Below are 21,374 nucleotides of genomic sequence, written 5' to 3' on the forward strand. Positions count from 1 at the left end.
CCATTACCGCAAAGCAGAAATACCCAGAAATATAGCCAAGAAGTGGGATTCTACAATGAAGAACAGGTAAACAAACCGCAACGCGCGAGTGCTGTTTCACAATATTGGCTGCGAAATGACGAGAGTGAGTCAGAGGAGAATTATTGACGGTGCTGAAGAAAGGAAGAAGAGTGCGTACTTGGCGCAACTCTAGAAATAGATCAGACAGGACCATTTGTGGATGGGAAAGTTAATGATGAAAACATTACTTTTCTAGTAGACACTGGAGCTACGCGATCTACTGTCAGGTCAGCAGATGTGAAGAATCTTCCTCTCTCGGATGAAACAATCCAAGTAGTTGGTGTGTCAAACACCCAGATTAGGACCTAGCTTACCGAACCGGTAAAGGTTAAAATAGGGAAATTCACAGACATGCACCGATTTGTGGTGTGCGATACCAGTCCTGTGAATTTGTTAGGAAGGGATCTGCTGTGCAAAATGAATTGCACTATATTCTGTACTCCAGATGGAATAGCCTTTGAGACACCAGATGAGGATGTACTGTATAAAATGACAATAGCTAATCAAGAAAATGGAATTACAGGAACTTATGCAGTATTTAACCCAGATGAATTACCCAAATAATTGAAGCAGTCAGTGAAGGCAGGAGTCTGGGATTTTACTGGAGAAGATGTAGGCCTTATGAGAAATATAGAACCAGTAAAAATTACACTAAAAGAAGGAGTAATTTATCCAAACATTCCACAATATAGACTGACACCTGAAATAATTGAAGGAGTGACACCTTTAATTGAGAAAATGATTCAACAAGGAGTATTGAGGGAAATAATGAGCAGTCCATGTAACTCACCTATAATGGGACTGAAAAAGCCCAATGGGAAGTTCAGGATTGTGCAGGATTTGAGAAAGATTAACAAGATCGTTGTGTCATGTTGTCCCATTGTTCCAAATCCATCAGTGATTTTGTATCAGATTCCCCATGATGCAGAATAGTCATGCTTTCTTTTCCATTCCGTTGCATCATGACAGCCAGACGATTTTTGCATTTCGGTTTGGAGAGCGTATTTTGGCATGGTGCCGAATCCCACAGGGGTACACAGCTAGCCCCTCAATTTTCAATCAGTTGCTAAAGAAATCTCTGTAAAGTCTAACCATGCCTGAAAATTCAGTTCTGGTTCAGTATATTGATGACCTATTGGTGGCGTCAAAAACACGCGAAGCTTGTGAAACGGACACAATAGCTTTGCTGAATCATTTGGCAGATGGAGGACTAAAAGTTTCTCCGACAAATTTACAATTCTGTAAAAAAGAAGTACAATATTTAGGACATAACATTGAAAAAGGGCTGAGAAAAGTAACCATAGACAGAATCAGAATTCTTAGAGGAATGAGAGCCCCAATGACTCAAAGAGAAGTGACAATGTTTCTAGGGATGGTTGGCTACTGTCGTCAGTGGATAAGTAACTTTTCCCTGTTTGCCAAACCATTGGTAAAATTGATGAAAAGTAAGGTTAAAGACCCTCTTGAATTAAACCAAGAAGAATTGGCAGCATTCAGACAATTAAAAGACAGCCTTTGCGAAGACCCAGCTCTGGGAATGCCAGACTATGAGAAAGAATTTGAATTGTACTGCAGTGAGAGAAATGGATGTGCACTCTCAGTGTAAATACAGAAACATGGAAGATTGAGAAGACCAGTTGCATATTTTTCGTCAATGTTAGATCCAGTGGTGGTAGGTTTGCCAGGATGTCTGAAAGCAGTAGCTGCTACATGCCGAAGCCTAGAGCAGAGTGAGGGAATTGTGATGGGATATCCAGTAAGAGTGTTTGTACCTCATAATGTGGCGATCCTTTTAACAAGGAGCCGAACACAGTTCATGTCACATAGTCGGCTGACTAAATATGAGAAGGTCATTCTAGGTGCAACCAATGTGAGTCTAGAAAGATGTGTGAATGTGAATCCAGCTCCACTATTGCCAGATGCAGAGAGAGTGGAGGTAAGAGATGATGTTGATCATGATTGCTTGGATGTGCTTGATTTTTGCACGAAATCCAGACCAGACATAAAGATTTACCATTGCCAGAAAGTGATTTTGTGTTGGTTGTGGATGGATCTTGTTTGAGAACAGATGAAGGATTGTTGAGTGCAGCCTAGGCTATATGCACAGTTGCTGCAGTCATAGAAGCATCACACTTGAAAGGAGTTAAATCCGCTCAAGTAGCAGAACTAGTGGCATTGACAAGGGCATGCAAAATTGGGAAGAATGTGAGAGTGACTGTGATAACTGACAGCCAGTATGGCTTTGGAGTTGTCCACGATTTTGGCCAACTTTGGCTGCAGAGAGGTTTTCTGACCTCAAGTGGAACTCCTATAAAGAATGCAGAAGTGGTGGGAAAATTGCTTGAAGCAATACAGCTGCCAAAAGAACTGTCAGTTGTAAAATGTGCTGCTCATAGTCAAGGTAGTGATTTTATCACTACTGGGAACCGATATGCTAATGGCATGGCTCAGTACTGTGCCCGAAACCAGTATTCAATCAATAGGGCAAAGGAAAAGGAAATGTTTTCTTGCTCCCTAATGTTTACTAACGTTGTGGGAACATGGGAAGAAGTGAGGCAGTTGCAGGATGAAGCAGGAGATGAAGAAATGAAACAGTGGGTAAAAGCAGGTTGTTCACCAAGGGATAAAGATCATGTGTGGGTCTATCGGGATGGAAGACCAGTAATGCCTGATAGCATGATGTCAACCATGGCACGGATGTATCATGGACAAGGACATCTAGGGAGAGATGCCATAATAAGGGCCTTTAAGCAGACCTGGTATAATGCAAAATTCAAGTTGATAGGAGAGAGGCTCTGTCAAAGATGCCTTATATGTTGGCGGTACAATCCTGGAAGGAAAACAGTGGTGAGCCTAGGCACAATAGGCCGAGAGGGAGGACCTTTCACCAGAATGCAAATAGATTTCATTGAAATGCCCCCTTATAACAAGTTGAGGTATGTTCTGGTGGTAGTTTGTCTGTTCTCCAGGTGGGTGGAGGCGTACCCAACAAGAAGAAATGATGGAATCACAGTGGCCAAGCTCTAGTTAAGGGAATTCATCCCAAGATTCGGGTTCCCAGTGACCATTGAATCAGACAGAGGAGGACACTTTTACAATGAGATCATGGGATTGATTTGTGAAGCATTGGGTGTACAACAAAAACTACATTGTGCCTATCGACCAGAGGCTTCTGGTGTGGTTGAACAAATGAATGGTACGATCAAAAACAGAATAGGGAAAATGTGTTTAGCCACAGGAATGAAATGGCCTGATGTCTTGCCTCTAGTCTTGTTGACAATCAGATCTACTCCAGACAGAACTACAGGTTTGAGTCCCCACGAAATTATCATGGGACGAGCCATGAGACACGTATTTGTTCCAGTCAACAAATTGATGACAATAACTGATGACATGATGTTGGATTATTGTAAAGGCCTGGCTGACGCAGTCCATTCTGTGTTTCACCAGTTTGGAGCAGACGCCACCACCCTTGAGAGAAAACCAGCTCATGACCTGAGCCCAGGTGACTGGGTGAGAATAAAAGTCCACAGAAGAAGGAATTGCTTGGTTCCAAGGTGGGGAAGGCCAAGGCAAGTTATTCTGACCACAACAACTGCTGTGAAGTGTGCTGGTCTGAAAAATTGGATACATGCAAGTAACACTTTGAGAGTTCCAAATCCAGCAGATAGCATTAGAAAAGAATATTTTGATGATTCGGAATCAAGTGCTGATTTAGATAATGAGAATTCAAAGACAAAAGAAAATCCCGAAAGGGGGGAGAAGGAGCCAAGACTAGTTCCAACTCCAAGAGAAGAAATCCTGAGGAAGAAATTGCAGAATTCAGATAGTTCAGATTCTGGAGATGAGCAAAACGCCAATGGCGAGCACAGAAAGAGGAAGAGAAAAGAAAAGAATGTCTCGACAGAAGTAACATTCACACCAGATGAAAGAGTAGGAGAAGTTCCACCTGAGAAAATTCTTGAAAGAGAAGAAGGGACAGAAATAGAGAGAGAGGGACAGATTTCTGCGGAAGACCCCCGAGGAAGTGTAAGGACACCCAACACTGAGTTAGGTGAAGGGACAAACAGCAAGCAGAAAGATCGCGTGTCGGAGACCCGAGGAGGGACAGAAGCAGGGTCAACACCAGAGGTGGAGAAAGTAGCTGGTGGAAAAGAAAAGCCAAATGAGACAGAATCTGAAGACAGTGAACCAGAAGGTCGAGTTCTGAGGAAGAGAACTTGGATCGAGGAAAGAAATAGTAAAGAAGGCAAAACAAGAAGAAATGCTAAAGGAGACCTTTGGCCAAACAAAATAAAGAGGCTGAGATATCGATTGACACGAGTCAAACCCGCAAAAGCTGAATAAGTGAACGAAGTAACAAGTCAGCACAAAGAAAAAGAGGGAGAGACAGAAGTGTCTGAAGAAAACAAACGATCGAGAAAACCAAACCAGAAGTATAAGTCACCTGAATGGACGTATGTGGCACTGCCTGAACAAGGAGAAGAGGTAGATAGTCAAGGAAATCCACAGGAGACTTTACTGAAAGTGGTGGAGGAAGAAGAAACAGCGGCAATCCTGAGAGTTATCCTATCCGATATCGGAGAAGAAGCGGAAGATCAGGAAATTCTGTATGTGGATGATGAGAAAGAAGTGAAAAACGATGAGATGCCAAACTGAGTGATTTCAAGAAGGCCCTTGTAGGAAATATAAAGGATTGAATAAGAAATTGAAGGATTAAAATAACCCGATAAGGGCCTAGCTCTTTTCAGGAAAATACAAGAAGCAGAGTAGAAGAGGCTAAGTCAAAAGACACGGTCAATTTAACAAGATGGCTAAAATAGATGATAATAAGAGTAGATGTACCTTTATGAGAAGATGGTGTAAAATGTGTTGTTGTTGTACAGGACTATTAATGCTTCTTTGGAGCATACTCGTTCTTTTGATCTCTTTCAAAGTAACTTTAGATACACTAGAAGGACATACAGAGAATATGACTAATGTAGTGAAAAATTCACAAAAGATAGTTCCATTTAAAACAAGCACTCAACATTTACACAAGGATAGGTCTATAACTGATTTTTCTAGCAATGTATTTTCAAAATTATTGTATGAATATGTAAAAACAATGGACATAAGGGATTGCTACGTATGTATGCAGTTGCCTGCCTCTGTTTCAGAAGGAGTGACTTATCATCACCTTCCAGCAACTTATGGAATAACATGTAGCGTTTTAACAAGTATATTTTATCAAGTAGGGAAATTAGAATATAATCTGTCCAATGTAGATAACATTCTTGGACAATTACCCTTGAATAATGAATTGAATCCAGCTAAAACTGCTAATGTACTAGGTGAGATTTTTATAGAGACTAAAGAACTAACCTTAGAATATATTTTTAGAAACAATTTAACCTGCAGTTTGAAGACAGAGGAGAAAATCTTTCTAGATACGGTTGAAGAAAGGAGATTGAAGATGCATAAAAAAAGGAAGGACATGAAGTAGGGGAAAATGTTTGGGACATAGATGGGAAAAAGGAGACAAAGGGTGAAGCTAGACCAACACTAGCTATAGATTCACCACAGAAAGGCAAATTATGTATTATGAGGGAAAGATTCCAATATGATTATTATTATATAGGGACAAGTGAGTGTCATGATACATATTTTATTGCATCTGGATGGGGATTTAGAGGCGGAGAAGTTCCAGTTTTCCCTGGATTGTACTACATTTGTGGGAACAAGGCTTATTACAGGTTGCCCGACCATTGGTATGGCACATGTTATGTTGGCCTGGTCTTTCCAAAAATCTTTCACATGGATAGAGTAGAAAATAGTGGACCACATAACCTATTAATGCGTAGTAGAAGAGAAACTTGGTTAGAAATTGTAGGTGATATTTTTGGAGCCTTGATACCAGCAGTGGGAATATCTTTGAATGCAAATAATATTCGGAAATTGTCTACCATAGTGGATCGCTTGTCAACAAGCACCGCTGGAGGATTTATTTTGGTAAACACTGAAATGGTTGCCATGCGTGCTATGATTATGCAAAATCAACTTGCCCTTGATATCTTATTGGCAAAAGAGGGTGGAGTCTGTGGAATGCTGGAAGTTCAACATTGTTGCACATACATTCCTGATGGAAGCAAAGATCTAAAGGTATATATTAAAAATATTACTGAACTGCATGTTGAAATAGTACCACTGGAGGTTGAAAGTATCTGGACTAAAATTAGCAATAACATGGCTGCTATTAAGACTTTCTTAGGTAAATTAGGTAGTACTATATTAGGGAAAATATTATTTCCATTAACGTGTGTGATTTTCATATTATTAATACTTAGATTAGGATGTATGTGTTGCCGACATAAAAGAAATAAAAAGAAAATTAGACGAGAAATTATCAAAAAGAAGGAAAAGAAACAAGAAAGGGATTTTGAAGAGATAGAATTGGAAGAATGGAAGGAGAGTATGTATGACAAAACAAAAAGAGAAGATGAAGGAGAAACAGAATGTTAATTGAGCAAGAAAACATTTCGAATTTCCATAAAAGGGAAAAATAAATAGATTTTTTGTGGGTTTTGTTTATGGTGATAAAATCACCAAAGGGGGGATTGATGGAGAGGGTAAAATGAGTTTTTTTTATATACCCAATCCATTTATATATGTTTGTATTAAAATGACTAATGATTAATCATAATAATTAATGGAGTGTTGTTTTCAAACTAATCAACCTTATTAACCAAGAGAATATACGTGGGATTGCTTTGCATGGCTAAAGATAATATGTAAACTAAGGATGTATGCATATTAATAGGATAAACGTTGCTTATGTTATGTTATCGTGAATTCTGCTTAAATAAACAAGTAATAATGGCTTTGGACGTGGCATATGGCTAGATAAATGCACACACATATGGGTATTAGCAAGGGAAATAACACTGTTTAACCATTTCAATGTATTAATGACGTTTTTGTGTTTCTTTGCTTAAGTTGACCATATGGGCCTGCTATAAAATGGCCGCCGACTGAGTCAGACCTTACGAAGTAAAATCAATGAAGGGAATGGAGAAACGCGCATGCGCAAACCTCAGCAGCTGCGACCTGCCGGTGAACTGTCATCGCTGTGCACATCAAGGCTGCACCAGGCGAAAAGCCAACCCTTCAATACAAATTGTTGCGACCTAAACCATGAATTGCCAACGTTCCCATACATTCGTTTTGGAACTTTTAGCCTGTGGGAATGACATCGAATGTTTCCTAATGAATTAGGATGTACTTTGAGTGACCAATGAGAAGCTCTGGAAAAGAAGATTGTAACCTTTGAATGTAAATTTTTAGTATAAATAGTAGTAGAGGGTCGTTCTGAACGCACACCACCATATCCAGTATCCTGATGTTATGCTGACGGAGAGGACGGTGACTCTGCATGATAGAACAGAACTTTGACGATTTGACTGAGGACCAGATTCTGACTTAGAAAACGACAAATAGCCAGAATAGGTAAATATGACAAAAGATGAAATTTACTAATTAGGTCTAACCTGCATTTGATTTAGATAAAGAAAGATTAATTGAATTCATGTGTTGCGTTGTTCTTTCATTGAAATGTATTATTGATTGATTCAGAGAATTAAGGAGTCATTAAGCTAATTCCAACTAAATGATTCATCGATCAGGTTTGTGTTTCTCCTTGATGGGAGGAGGAGTAGAGGGATTCTGTTAAGTGATGTTAGCGAGTTCCCATCAAGGGAAGCAGTGTAATTCGGAACCCAAATGTCTTATCCCCTTTTCTGAATAAAAATATACGGATAGATTGATTAGAATGAATGTTGGTGTTATGGGCCCCACCAGCGTGTCATGTGTATGTGTGTGTGTGACTGAGAAATCACTCTGTCTGTGGTAGAAAGGGGAAATTGAGGAACACGAACTGCACCACCTGCACGGGGTGTTCTGTCCACCACAATCCCGTCTCCCAACTTTTTTACCCCAAGTGCCCCTACACATCACAGTTGTTGTCCCATGATGACCACTACATCTACTCAAAGTGTGATCTCTCTCTATGTAAATGGGATTACACACTACATTAGACACAAGAAAGTTCTGTCTTACGCACATATACTATGACCCGATGTTGTCCTGCTTCAAGAAACTCACTTCTCTGAAGAGGAGAGCCAAAAGCTGCACAGAAGTTGGGTGCACAGGGAATACCACACAAGTGAAATCCAGTATTTGTAAAGCGCACAATTATCTGAGGGTGTCAACGCGCTGGGGGCCTTGAGAAGATTAAGCAAGCTATTTCCCAGAGTCACATGGTGCTGGGATAACCTGCCACCGGCTCCGAGGATCGAACCGTGAACCCCGTGGTCAGGCACCCTGGCCGTTGCACCACACCTCTTCCACAGTAAAAAAGACATGCCAACAGCACACATACTGTGTCAACTAAGGCGTATCATAAAGGTGGCATCATCATTCTCTTTTGGAAGGGCCTTCCCATCAAAACACATAAACTTTGGCAGACCAAAATAGGCATTCTATTATAATTAAGGTCGAGATCCAGGATCTTTGGATCTATCCACATTCCCACTGCTTCCAAGGAAGAAATCTTTAGGAATATGGTGCATATTATAGCGCAACAACCATCTGCAAAATTGCTACTGAGGGAGACTGTAACATTGCACCAGATCCCCACATGGACAAATCACACCTTATGACATCTCATGCTCGTAGAGACAGGAGCCTCTTACTAGACATCCAGCAGGACTATGTGTACAACTCGTGGCAACTATTCCATCCTCTGGACAGAGAATACACATTTATATCGAGCCCCCACAGCAAGAGCTCTTGGATTGACTTATTCCTTCTATCCACCCACCTACCAGATAGAACATTTGACACTTGGATAGTCCCCAGAGGGATATCGGACCATGCAACTATTCACTTGATATTGGACTTCGGCATCTCCAAACCCCCTGCAATAAAGTGGAAACTTAACATGCCCTAATATTATAACCCAGATGACAAACGTAGAATCAGTTCCTTGATGCAAACCTAAATATCCAGGAAAATGAACACACAGTAACATTCACATCAATATTGTAGGTGACAGGCAAGGCCAGTGTTTGAGGGGAAATGATGAGGGACTTGACTGTTTAGAAGCAGAAACACATGTCAAAAAGGCCACATTACAGGCCCATTTGATATTAGACGTTGGCATCTCCAACACCCCTGCAATTCAGTGGAAACTTAACATGCCCTATTTTCATAACCCAGACGACAAACGTAGACTCAGTTCCTTCATGCAAAAGCACATCCAGGAAATTGAACACACAGTAGCATTCAAATCATTATTGTAGGTGGTAGGCAAGGCCAGTATTTGAGGGGAAATGATAAGGGACTCGACTGTTTAGAAACATAGACACATGTCGAAAAGGACACATTGCAGGCCCAACTTCTTTATTTGACTCAAATATACAAGTCTACACATTCTTTGACAGACCATAACCACCACCTGAATGTTAAAAGAGACTTAAATCAATTGTTAGACCAGCAGGGTCACCCCCAAACTTTATGTCTTCCTCCTCCCCTTTTTGCTGAATTCGTTTTTGATGGCATTCGGGCTCCAGTCACTTTACCACTGCTGACCAGTACTAAAATGCATTTGCTCACTCCCAAGACCTAGGCCTGCGATTGCAGATTCTGAGTGTGCAGTTTTAAACTGTCATTTCGACCTGGCACGTTAACTCTCTTGGGAGGCCCAAACCTTTCTTTTTAATCCATATAAGTCAGAACCTAATGTAGGGCCTGGATATCCCCAAGGGCAGGGTACAGTGTATTTGAAAAGTTGGACATGCACTTTTATGTTTTACATGCCCCGGTGGTGACAAGCTCTTAAAATCATTTTTCACTACTACAAGGAATATCTCTCCCATAGCTGAACATTGGGATTACCTAACAACATTAAATATATGTAATTTCCAAGTGGGAAAAGATACATTTTTTCAGTTTGATGTCTCTGAACTCACAATCTAAAACCACAATTTATGGTAAAGTTGGATTTTAAGTTGCAAGTCTCAAAATGCCACTTTTAGAAAATTAACATTTTCTTACTTTAACTATTTTGGGCCTCTGCCTGTCTCTGGATAAGCTTCTGGGGTGGGTAACAGGTGGACTTGTGCATTCCTCTAGACAGTCGTACACAAAGGGAGCTTAGGTGGGCCTGATGATCCAATCATATCCTGATGGGCAATTAACATACTGATGGGTCATCCTGGGCAGGATGGGAGGGACAAGCTGACACTTGCACATGAATAGGCTATGTCTGTCCCCACACAAAGAGCTGCATACCCCACTGTAGTGAGTCTGGAGCCAGGACAGGAAGGGCAGGAATGTTGCACATTTCAAATGCCTGTAATTGAAGTCTCCCCCACTTCAAAGACGTTCTGGGTATAGGTACTGGACCCCTGACACCAACAACACAGTACACTTATGGACCTATGGACATTCTTCCAGAGAGACTGCTGGGCTGCTGAAAGGACTGTCACTCTGGTGGACTGTGGTGACATTTGCTGGACTCCTGCTTTGCAGCACCTACTCTGCTGCCCTCCTTGCCTGGGACTGAGAAGGACTGGACCTGCATCTCTACATCCCTGGAACCGAAGTGTTTCCAAGGGCTTGTTGGCTTGCCTCATGTTCTGAAATCTCAGGGAATTCTAAAACTACCAACAATCCCGCTACAGCCTCCGGACTCTGTCAACTATGATTATGCCATGCCAATCCAGCCCTGGGCCCTTGCAAGTAGGTTTTTTGCCTGTTTTCTTGCAAAATCCATGTATTGCAGTCGTTGCACTGATCAGAACCTACACACCTCTCCTCCACGCCAATGCATCGCCACCGCTGCTGATGACAATGACATTGCATCTCCGCCTGTGTAGCATGATGATGATGCATCGCCTTCACCAAAAGGAATTTGCTGATGACGCATCTCCAATTGCGGGACTGAGAACCATTGGATAGCCTATATCCAGCTGAATCAACGACCACACCACCTCGCCTCAGCTGTTGCTTCCATCGGATCTTCAACAACAACGCATCCTCCATAAAATAGGTACTTTTTCATCGGGACAAGGTTGGTCTCTGTAAATGACCCACGCTTCATTGCAGTCACGCTGAACTATAGGATTTACCCCGGTCAAATTCGACCAGATGTCCCTGGTTGGCGCTTTATGCTTTTAGGCACTATATTTCAATTGTATCTTTAAAAATTCATAACTCCGGTTATACTAATTGGATTTTTGTTGTATTGCTCATTAAATTAAGCTCTATTTTACTAACTTTGTGTGGATTAATTTTACATGTTGTTTTCACTGTTTTATTGTATTAAGTGTACCACAAATATTTAAGCAAACACAAGGAGATGATGGACGGAGTGCTGAAACTTTTCAAACACTCACCCCCAGACACAGATCTGGGTTGAATCCATCATCATACTTTAGCTCACTTTGCCACCCCAGATCAGACACAGCTATATGCAAATCAGTATTGACCCTGTGCCTCATGGGAACAGTCCAGCCCGAACTGCCAAGCCATGTCTTCCCTGGACCGAAAACAAGCATCCTGGGACAGGTTTTGGGCTAACAGCCCTACTCAGCCGGGCTAGCTCGAATCCAGTGGCAAAGTGGACAAGGGACCCACCTCTGGGCATACCCTGCAAACTTAGGGCGAACAAAGCAAACACAAGGAGATGATGAACAGAGTGCTGACATTTTTCAAACACTCGCCCCCAGTCACAGATCTAGGTGGAATCCATCATGATTCTTTAGCTCACTTTGCCACCCCAGTTCAGACACAGCTATATGCAAATCTATCTTGACTTTGTGCCTCACGGGGATTGTCCAGCCCGAACTGCCAATCCCCACTTCAGCCAGGCTTGCTTAAATCCAGTGGTAAAGTGAGCAAGGTACCCACCTCTGGGCATACCCTGCCAACTTAGGGAAAACAAAGCAAACACAAGGAGATGATGGACGGAGTGCTGAAATTTTTCAAACACTCACCCCCAGTCACAGATCTGGGTTGAACACATCATCATTCTTTAGCTCACCTTGCCACCCAAGTTCAGACACAGCTATATGCAAATCAGTATTGACCCTGTGCCTCATGGGAACAGTCAAGCCCGAACTGCCAAGCCATGTCTTCACTGGACTGGAAACAAGCATCCTGGGACCGGTTTTGGGCTAACAGCCCTAGTCAGCCGGGCTAGCTTGAATCCAGTGGCAAAGTGGACAAGGGACCAACATCTGGGCATACCCTGCAAACTTAGGGCGAACAAAGCAATCACACGGAGGTGATGGACGAGTGCTGAAACTTTTCAAACACTCGCCCCCAGTCACTCACAGATCTGGGTTTAATCCATCATCACTCTTTAGTTCACATTGCCACCCCAATTCAGACACAGCTATATGCAAATCAGTCTTGACTCTGTGCCTCACGGGAACAGTCCTGCACGAACTGCCAAGCCATGTCTTCCCTGGTCCAGAAACAACCATCTGGGGACCGTTTTCGTGATAACAGCCCTAGTCAGCCGGGCTAGCTTGAATCCAGTGGCAAAGTGGACAAGGGACCCACATCTGTGCATACCCTGGAAACTTAGGGCGAACAAAGCAAACACAAGGAGATGATGGACAGAGTGCTGAAACTTTTCAAACACTCACCCCGTCACAGATCTGGGTTGAATCCATCATCATACTTTAGCTCACTTTGCCACCCCAGATCAGACACAGCTATATGCAAATCAGTCTTGACTATGTGCCTCATGGGAACAGTCCAGCCCGAACTGCCAAGCCATGTCTTCCCTGGACCGGAAACAAGCATCCTGGGACCGGTTTTGGGCTAACAGCCCTCTACAGCCAGGCTAGCTTGAATCCAGTGGCAAAGTGAGCAAGGGACGCACATCTGGGCATAACCTGCCAACTTAGGGCGAACAAAGCAAACACAAGAAGATGATGGTCGAAGTGCTGCAACTTTTCAAACACTCACCCCCAGTCACAGATCTGGGTTGAATCCATCATCATTCTTTAGCTCTCTTTGCCACCCCAGTTTAGACACAGCTATATGCAAATCAGTCTTGACTCTGTGCCTCACGGGAACAGTCCAGCCCGAACTGCCATGACCCTCTTCAGCCAGGCTAGCTTAAATCCAGTGGTAAAGTGAGCAAGGGACCTCCGTCTGGGCATACTCTGCCAACTTAGGGAAAACAAAGCAAACACAAGGAAATGATGGACAGAGTGCTGAAACTCTTCAAACACGCACCCCCAGTCACAGATCTGGATTGAATCCATCATCATTCTTTATCTCACTTTGCTACACCAGTTCAGACACAGCAATATGCAAATCGGTCTTGACCCTGTTCTTCATGGAAACAGTACAGCCCGAACTGCCAAGCCAAGTCATCCCTGGACACGAAACAAGTATCCTGGGATGGTTTAGGGCTAACAGCCCTCTTCAGCCAAGCTATCTTTATTCCAGTGGCAAAGTGAGCAAGGGACCCACGTCTTTGGATACCCTGCCAACTTAGGGCAAACAAAGCAAACACAAGGAGATGATGGACGGAGTGCTGAAACTTTTCAAACACTCACCCCCAGTCACAGATCTGGGTTGAATCCATCATCATTATTTAGCCCACTTTGCCAACCCAGTTCAGACAGAGCTATATGCAAATCAGTCTTGACCCTGTGCCTCACGGGAACAGTCCAGCCTGAACTGCCAAGCCATGTCTTCCCTGGACCGGAAACAAGCATCCGGGGACCGTTTTCGGGCTAACAGCCTTCTTCAGCCAGGCAAGCTTGAATTCAGTGGCAAAGTGAGCAAGGGACCTACGTCTGGGCATACCGTGCCAACTTAGGGCGAACAAAGCAAACACAAGGAGATGATGGAAGGAGTGCTGAAACTTTTCAAACACTCACCCCCGTCACAGATCTGGGTTGAATCCATCATCATTCTTTAGCCCACTTTGCCAACCCAGTTCAGACAGAGCTATATGTAAATCAGTCTTGACCCTGTGCCTCACAGGAACAGTCTAACATGAACTGCCAAGCCATGTCTTTCCTGGACAGGAAACAAGCATACGGGGACCGTTTTTGGGGTATAAAGATAGAATATCGACGGGAAAATATCGACTAGCATTAATATCGTGGTAAGAATATCGACTGTGAAAAATATCGTAATAGAAAATATCTTTTTTAAAAATATCGTTTCGTGAGAATGACAAAAATATCGTCATAAAAAAATATCGATGAACAGAATATCGTTGATCAAAATGTCGTTTCATATAATATCGACAGAAAAATATAAGTTGTTATAAAATTTATAAAAAAATATGTATTATGTTTTTAAAAAACTTACAAAACTCCTACTAGTAATAATATGTGTTCAAAAATATTTTCTACAAAAGAATTGTTAAAATTTTAGTAGCGGGTTATTGGTATTATAGGGGATAAGGGTGGGTAGTAATTTAAAATTTGGTTTTTAAAAAATTTATAAAATATAAACAAATTAGAAAATATTTAAGAAATCCAAATTTTAATTTGAAATTTCGAATTCTTCACGAAATTAAATTTGTAATTAAATTTTATAATTTCAAATAAAAATTTTAGGAGCGTTATTTTGGTATTATAGGGGAATAGGGTCTAAAAAATAATTTAGATAGAAAAATTTATATTGTTTACTAACCTGCACATTTCCTGACTTATGTTGGATTGGAGTTAGAATAGTAAATTATTATAAAATATAAACAAATTAGAAAATAATTAAGAAATTTAAAATTTAATTTTAAATTTCTAATTGTTTACGAATTTAAATTTGTAATTAAATTTAAAAATTTCAAATAAAAATGTTAGGAGCGGGTTTTTGGTATTATAGGGGATTAGGGTGGGTAGTAATTTAAAAATGTAGTCTTTAAAAATTGTATAAAATATTAATAAATTAGAAATTTATCATGAAATCAAAATTTAACATCGAAATTAAAATTTTTACACGAAATTTATTTTTTAATATTAATAAAAAATATTAAATTAATATTGAAGAAGCGTTATTTTGGTATTATAGGGGAATAGGGTCTAAAAAATAATTTAGATAGAAAAATGTATTTTGTTTACTAACCTGCACATTTCCTGACTTAAGTTGGATTGGAGTTAGAATAGTAATTTATTATAGTTTACTATCCAGCACTTTCCCTGAGTTATGTTATGTTTGGAGTTAGAATAGTAATTTATTATGGTTTACTATCCAGCACTTTCCCTGACTTATGTTGGATTGGAGTTAGAATAGTAATTTATTATGGTTTACTATCCAGCACTTTCCCTGACTTATCTTGGATTGGAGTTAGAATAGTAATTTATTATGGTTTACTATCCAGCACTTTCCCTGAGTTATGTTATGTTTGGAGTTAGAATAGTAATTTATTATGGTTTACTATCCAGCACTTTCCCTGACTTATGTTGGATTGGAGTTAGAATAGTAATTTGTTATGGTTTACTATCCAGCACTTTCCCTGAGTTATGTTATGTTTGGAGTTAGAATAGTAATTTATTATGGTTTACTATCCAGCAGTTTCCATGACTTATGTTGGATTGGAGTTAGAATAGTCATTTATTATAGTTTACTATCCAGCACTCTCCCTGACTTATGTTATGGTTTACTATCCAGCACTTTCCCTGACTTATGTTATGTTTGGAGTTAGAATAGTAATTTATTATGGTTTACTATCCAGCACTTTCCCTGACTTATGTTGGATTGGAGTTAGAATAGTAATTTGTTATGGTTTACTATCCAGCACTTTCCCTGAGTTATGTTATGTTTGGAGTTAGAATAGTAATTTATTATGGTTTACTATCCAGCACTTTCCCTGACTTATGTTGGATTGGAGTTAGAATAGTAATTTATTATGGTTTACTATCCAGCACTTTCCCTGACTTATGTTGGATTGGAGTTAGAATAGTAATTTATTATGGTTTACTATCCAGCACTTTCCCTGACTTATGTTATGTTTGGAGTTAGAATAGTAATTTATTATGGTTTACTATCCAGCACTTTCCCTGACTTATGTTGGATTGGAGTTAGAATAGTAATTTATTATGGTTTACTATCCAGAACTTTCCCTGACTTATGTTGGATTGGAGTTAGATTAGTAATTTATTATGGTTTACTATCCAGCACTTTCCCTGAGTTATGTTATGTTTGGAGTTAGAATAGTAATTTATTATGGTTTACTATCCAGCACTTTCCCTGACTTATGTTGGATTGGAGTTAGAATAGTAATTTATTATGGTTTACTATCCAGCACTTTCCCTGAGTTATGTTATGTTTGGAGTTAGAATAGTAATTTATTATGGTTTACTATCCAGCACTTTCCCTGACTTATGTTGGATTGGAGTTAGAATAGTAAATTATTATGGTTTACTATCCAGAACTTTCCCTGAGTTTACAATTTATTTTTGATCAAAAGGGTATTTAGTCCTCTGGAACGCGTAGACCCTCGGTTTGAGTCGTCACATACTGTAACTACATATTCTGTGGGAAAGTTATGTCAATCCTGGCTGCGACATTCCACCTTAGCATCTGTCAAAGTTCATTTATCGAAGTTACATGACAAAATAGATTTGAATTATTTTGTTAAAGGTCCTGTGGGTGGCAGAACCAAAAGGTGGGCGTATGCTATTTACAACGAAGTGTGGAAATTTTCGCAAATTGAGGCGGCTTCAAGATTGAGAGCTATTGACCAAGCAACATGGAAAAGGTTTTAGCCGTTATAGATAACAGCATTAGCACTCTCTCTTCCAGAATTTATACATTAGATAATATTGTTTCGTCAGTTGTTGATATTGTGCATGATGATATGTCTGTGTTATATAATGGTCAAAACCAGTTGCGTTCTGTTATGCAGTTTGCATGGACATTGCAGACGTTAAAGGCAGGGAGGGTCCCTTGGGACTATTTGAGCACTACATCGTTATTCATTCCTTTTAACATTACTGATAAGCAGCTATTTATGTCCATGAAAGATGCTACATATTCATTATTACATATTGAAAAATTAGAACCGTTACCTTTCTCTGTGGCGGAAATCAATTCAGTCACGTGGCTTATACACGGGTTGATAACTCTACCGTTCGCACTTCTTAAGTTTACGTCTTGTATGAAACATTATGCTCTGGGTAGATATGAACAGCTGGCCACCGCTTTCATACATGAGGTTTGGTCCCTCCCCTTTACGTATAGATGTACTAGGGACGGAACTGAGGTTTATCTGAAGGGTGAGGAATGTACCACGACACCAGATCATTCCTTGGTATGTAGGCACATTCAATTACACGGTGCATGCAATGTACAAGCCCCGATTTTGGCCTGGGTCCTACGAGGTGTCCCAGTGCCTGTGATTACGCCTTCTTTGACGCTGCTTGCAAACAGTAGTTATTTAATTTTGAATAATGAAGCTTGCTGCGGGATGTTAGTGGGAATCCCATATATAGTAACTGTATCGCAGAGGGTTGTCTGCTGCAATAATGTTCTCTTTTCACCCCCGCACGGGCGGCTGGATGTTTCCATCTGGCCTTCGATTCCAACCTTGAAAGCAGAGTTCAACAAGTTGAGCAGAATAAGAGCTGTATTGTCCCAAAAAGAGGTGTCATTGACTTCCTCTCGTGAAACATTTGTCCTTCACGTTGCTAATACGCGCACTGAGGTACAGGCGGTTTTGAATACTGACCTCCCCCTACATTTCGTAGCTTTGATCCTAACTATTTTCAATGCCTCGTCCACGACCGGCCTGGCTCATTTTTTTAAACTTGTAGGCTCAGGCCTCGTGACCTCTTTCCAATATATTTTTGGTGTGATTCCGGCATTTTTTCATTCGATTTTCTCGAGCATCTTTGGAGGTGTTCCGCTGCTTCTGGCGCTGGTGGCAGGTGTGCTGCTTTTACTTTTCATACTACGGAATGGCTGCTGTTTCTGTGCCACACGAGCACCTGTCCCGTCTGCATCTTCTTCGTGATAGGATGCTTGACTTTTAAGGTACTCTGCCATTGGCGACTTTAAGCCTGGCATATGGATTATCCTTCAGGTATTCCTACTGGACAGCAACCTAGCGCAGCATTCATTTTTTTTTCTAATCATTGTGTTACTTATAGTATTTGGATGATAGTAGTTGTTAATATATGAAGTAAATTGTACATTTACTTAGCAAGTTTAAATAATTTTTGTCAGCTATCTAAGTAGACATGGATAAGGTAGTTAATAAATGTTTTTACATGTAAGTTTCTGGTCGTTGTTGATAAGTTCAACATGTTCTTTTTTCACTCTAAAGAAGAACACTTTTTAATTTAGGGAGTTTATCTACTTTATGCTAAGTTCGAATGAAAAAAGCAATGGGATTTTACTTACTTCAAGTGTAGTATGACGTTTTGTAGTTGTAGTCGTAGGTTTGTATTTTCTTCTCTCAGCAAGGTAACCGTTTTTCTCCAAGTTTGGCCCAAAAATGGTAAATTACGTTAAGTGTATAATTGTTTTTATATTAGTGAGTTAATTAATGGTAGCTTTTGATTGGTTCAATTAGTGAAATTTCAAAATCATTGGTCGAGAACGTTTTTTGAATTAGAAAACCGTTAAATAATTATATGTGTGAATAGTTTTGTAAAGTAAAATAGTTAAAAAAAGTGTGTAAAATAAAAGAATAGTGCATATCGAGTTGGTAATAAAAAGACGATATTTTTTGTATATTTCTATAAGCAGATAGGTCGTCGATGTTAGTGTAGTCGATATATATGTCTAAGGTCATGTTATTTAAAATAAAGTCGATCATGTAGTAGTCGATATTTATGTTGTCGATATTAGTGTGAACGATATTAGGGTTGTCGATAAAAAAAATCGATATTTGTGTGAATCCTTGTTTAAGTATAGGATGACGATATTAATGTAAGCGATATTTTAGTGACGATATTTATTTCTGACGATATTTATGTTAACGATATTCCATCATGGAACCCGTTTTCGGGCTAACAGCCCTCTTCAGCCAGGCTAGCTTGAATTCAGTGGCAAAGTGAGCAAGGGACCCATGTCTGGGCATACCCTGCCAACTTAGGGCGAACCAACCATACACAAGGAGACAGTGGACGGAGTGCTGAAATTTTTCAAACACTCACCCCCAGTCACAGATCTGGGTTGAACACATCATCATTCTTTAGCTCACCTTGCCACCCAAGTTCAGACACAGCTATATGCAAATCAGTATTGACCCTGTGCCTCATGGGAACAGTCCAGCCCGAACTGCCAAGCCATGTCTTCCCTGGACCGGAAACAAGCATCCTGGGACCGGTTTTGGGCTAACAGCCCTAGTCAGCCGGGCTAGCTTGAATCCAGTGGCACAGTGGACAAGGGACCCACATCTGGGCATACCCTGCAAACTTAGGGCGAACAAAGCAATCACATGGAGGTGATGGACAGAGTGCTGAAACTTTTCAAACACTAACCCAGTCACAGATCTGGGTTAAATCCATCATCATTCTTTAGCTCTCTTTGCCACCCTAGTTTAGACACAGCTATATGCAAATCAGTCTTGACTCTGTGCCTCACGGGAATAGTCCAGCCCGAACTGCCACGACCCTCTTCAGCCAGGCTAGCTTAAATCCAGTGGTAAAGTGAGCAAGGGACCTACGTCTGGGCATACCCTGCCAACTTAGGTAAAACAAAGCAAACACAAGGAGATTATGGACAGAGTGCTGAAACTCTTCAAACACTAACCCAGTCACAGATCTGGGTTAAATCCATCATCATTCTTTAGCTCTCTTTGCCACCCCAGTTTAGACACAGCTATATGCAAATCAGTCTTGACTCTGTGCCTCACGGGAACAGTCCAGCCCAAACTGCGACGACCCTAGTCAGCCAGGCTAGCTTGAATCCAGTGGCAAAGTGGACAAGGGATCCACGTCTGGGCATACCCTGCAAACTTAGGGCGAACAAAGCAAACACAAGGATATGATGGACAGAGTGCTGAAATTTTTCAAACACTAACCCAGTCACAGATCTGGGTTGAATCCATCATCATTCTTTAGCTCACTTTGCCACCCCAGTTCAGACAGAGCTATATGCAAATCGGTCTTGACCCTTTGCTTCATGGGAACAGTCCAGCCCGAACTGCCAAGCCAAGTCATCCCTGTACCCGAAACAAGTATCCTGGGACGGTTTCGGGCTAACAGCCCTCTTCAGCCAAGCTATCTTGATTCCAGTGGCAAAGTGAGCAAGGGACACACGTCTGGGTATACCCTGAAAACTTACGACAGACAAAGCAAACACAAGGAGGTGATGGACGAGTGCTGAAACTTTTCAAACACTCACCCCGTCACAGATCTGGGTTGAATCCATCATCATTGTTTAGCCCACTTTGCCAACCCAGTTCAGACAGAGCTATATGCAAATCAGTCTTGGCCCTGTGCCTCACGGGAACAGTCCAGCCCGAACTGCCAAGCCATGTCTTCCCTGGATCGGAAACAAGCATCCGGGGACCGTTTTTGGGCTACCAGCCTTCTTCAGCCAGGCTAGCTTGAATTCAGTGGCAAAGAGTGCAAGGGACCCACGTCTGGGCATACCCTGCCAACTTAGGGCGAACAAAGCAAACATAAGGAGATGATGGAAGGAGTGCTGAAACTTTTCAAACACTCACCCCCGTCACAGATCTGGGTTGAATCCATCATCATTCTTTAGCCCACTTTGCCAACCCAGTTCAGACAGAGCTATATGCAAATCAGTCTTGACCCTGTGCCTCACAGGAACAGTCCAACATGAACTGCCAAGCCATGTCTTTCCTGGACCGGAAACAAGCATACAGGGACCATTTTTGGGCTAACAGCCCTCTTCAGCCAGGCTAGCTTGAATTCAGTGGCAAAGTGAGCAAGGGACCCATGTCTGGGCATACCCTGCCAACTTAGGGCGAACAAACCATACACAAGGAGATAGTGGACGGAGTGCTGAAACGTTTTCAAACACTCACCCCAGTCACAGATCTGGGTTGAATCCATCATCACTCTTTACTTCACATTGCCACCCAAATTCAGACACAGCTATATGCAAATCAGTCTTGACTCTGTGCCTCACGGAAGCAGTCCTGCACGAACTGCCAAGCCATATCTTCCCTGGACCGGAAACAACCATCTGGGGACCGTTTTCGGGAAAACAGCCCTAGTCAGCCAGGCTAGCTTGAATCCAGTTGCAAAGTGGACAAGGGATCCACGTCTGAGCATACCCTGCAAACTTAGGGCGAACAAAGCAAACACAAGGAGATGATG

Source organism: Triturus cristatus, chromosome 4_2 (genome assembly GCF_964204655.1).
Source record: "Triturus cristatus chromosome 4_2, aTriCri1.1, whole genome shotgun sequence".
NCBI classification, from domain to species: Eukaryota; Metazoa; Chordata; class Amphibia; order Caudata; family Salamandridae; genus Triturus; species Triturus cristatus.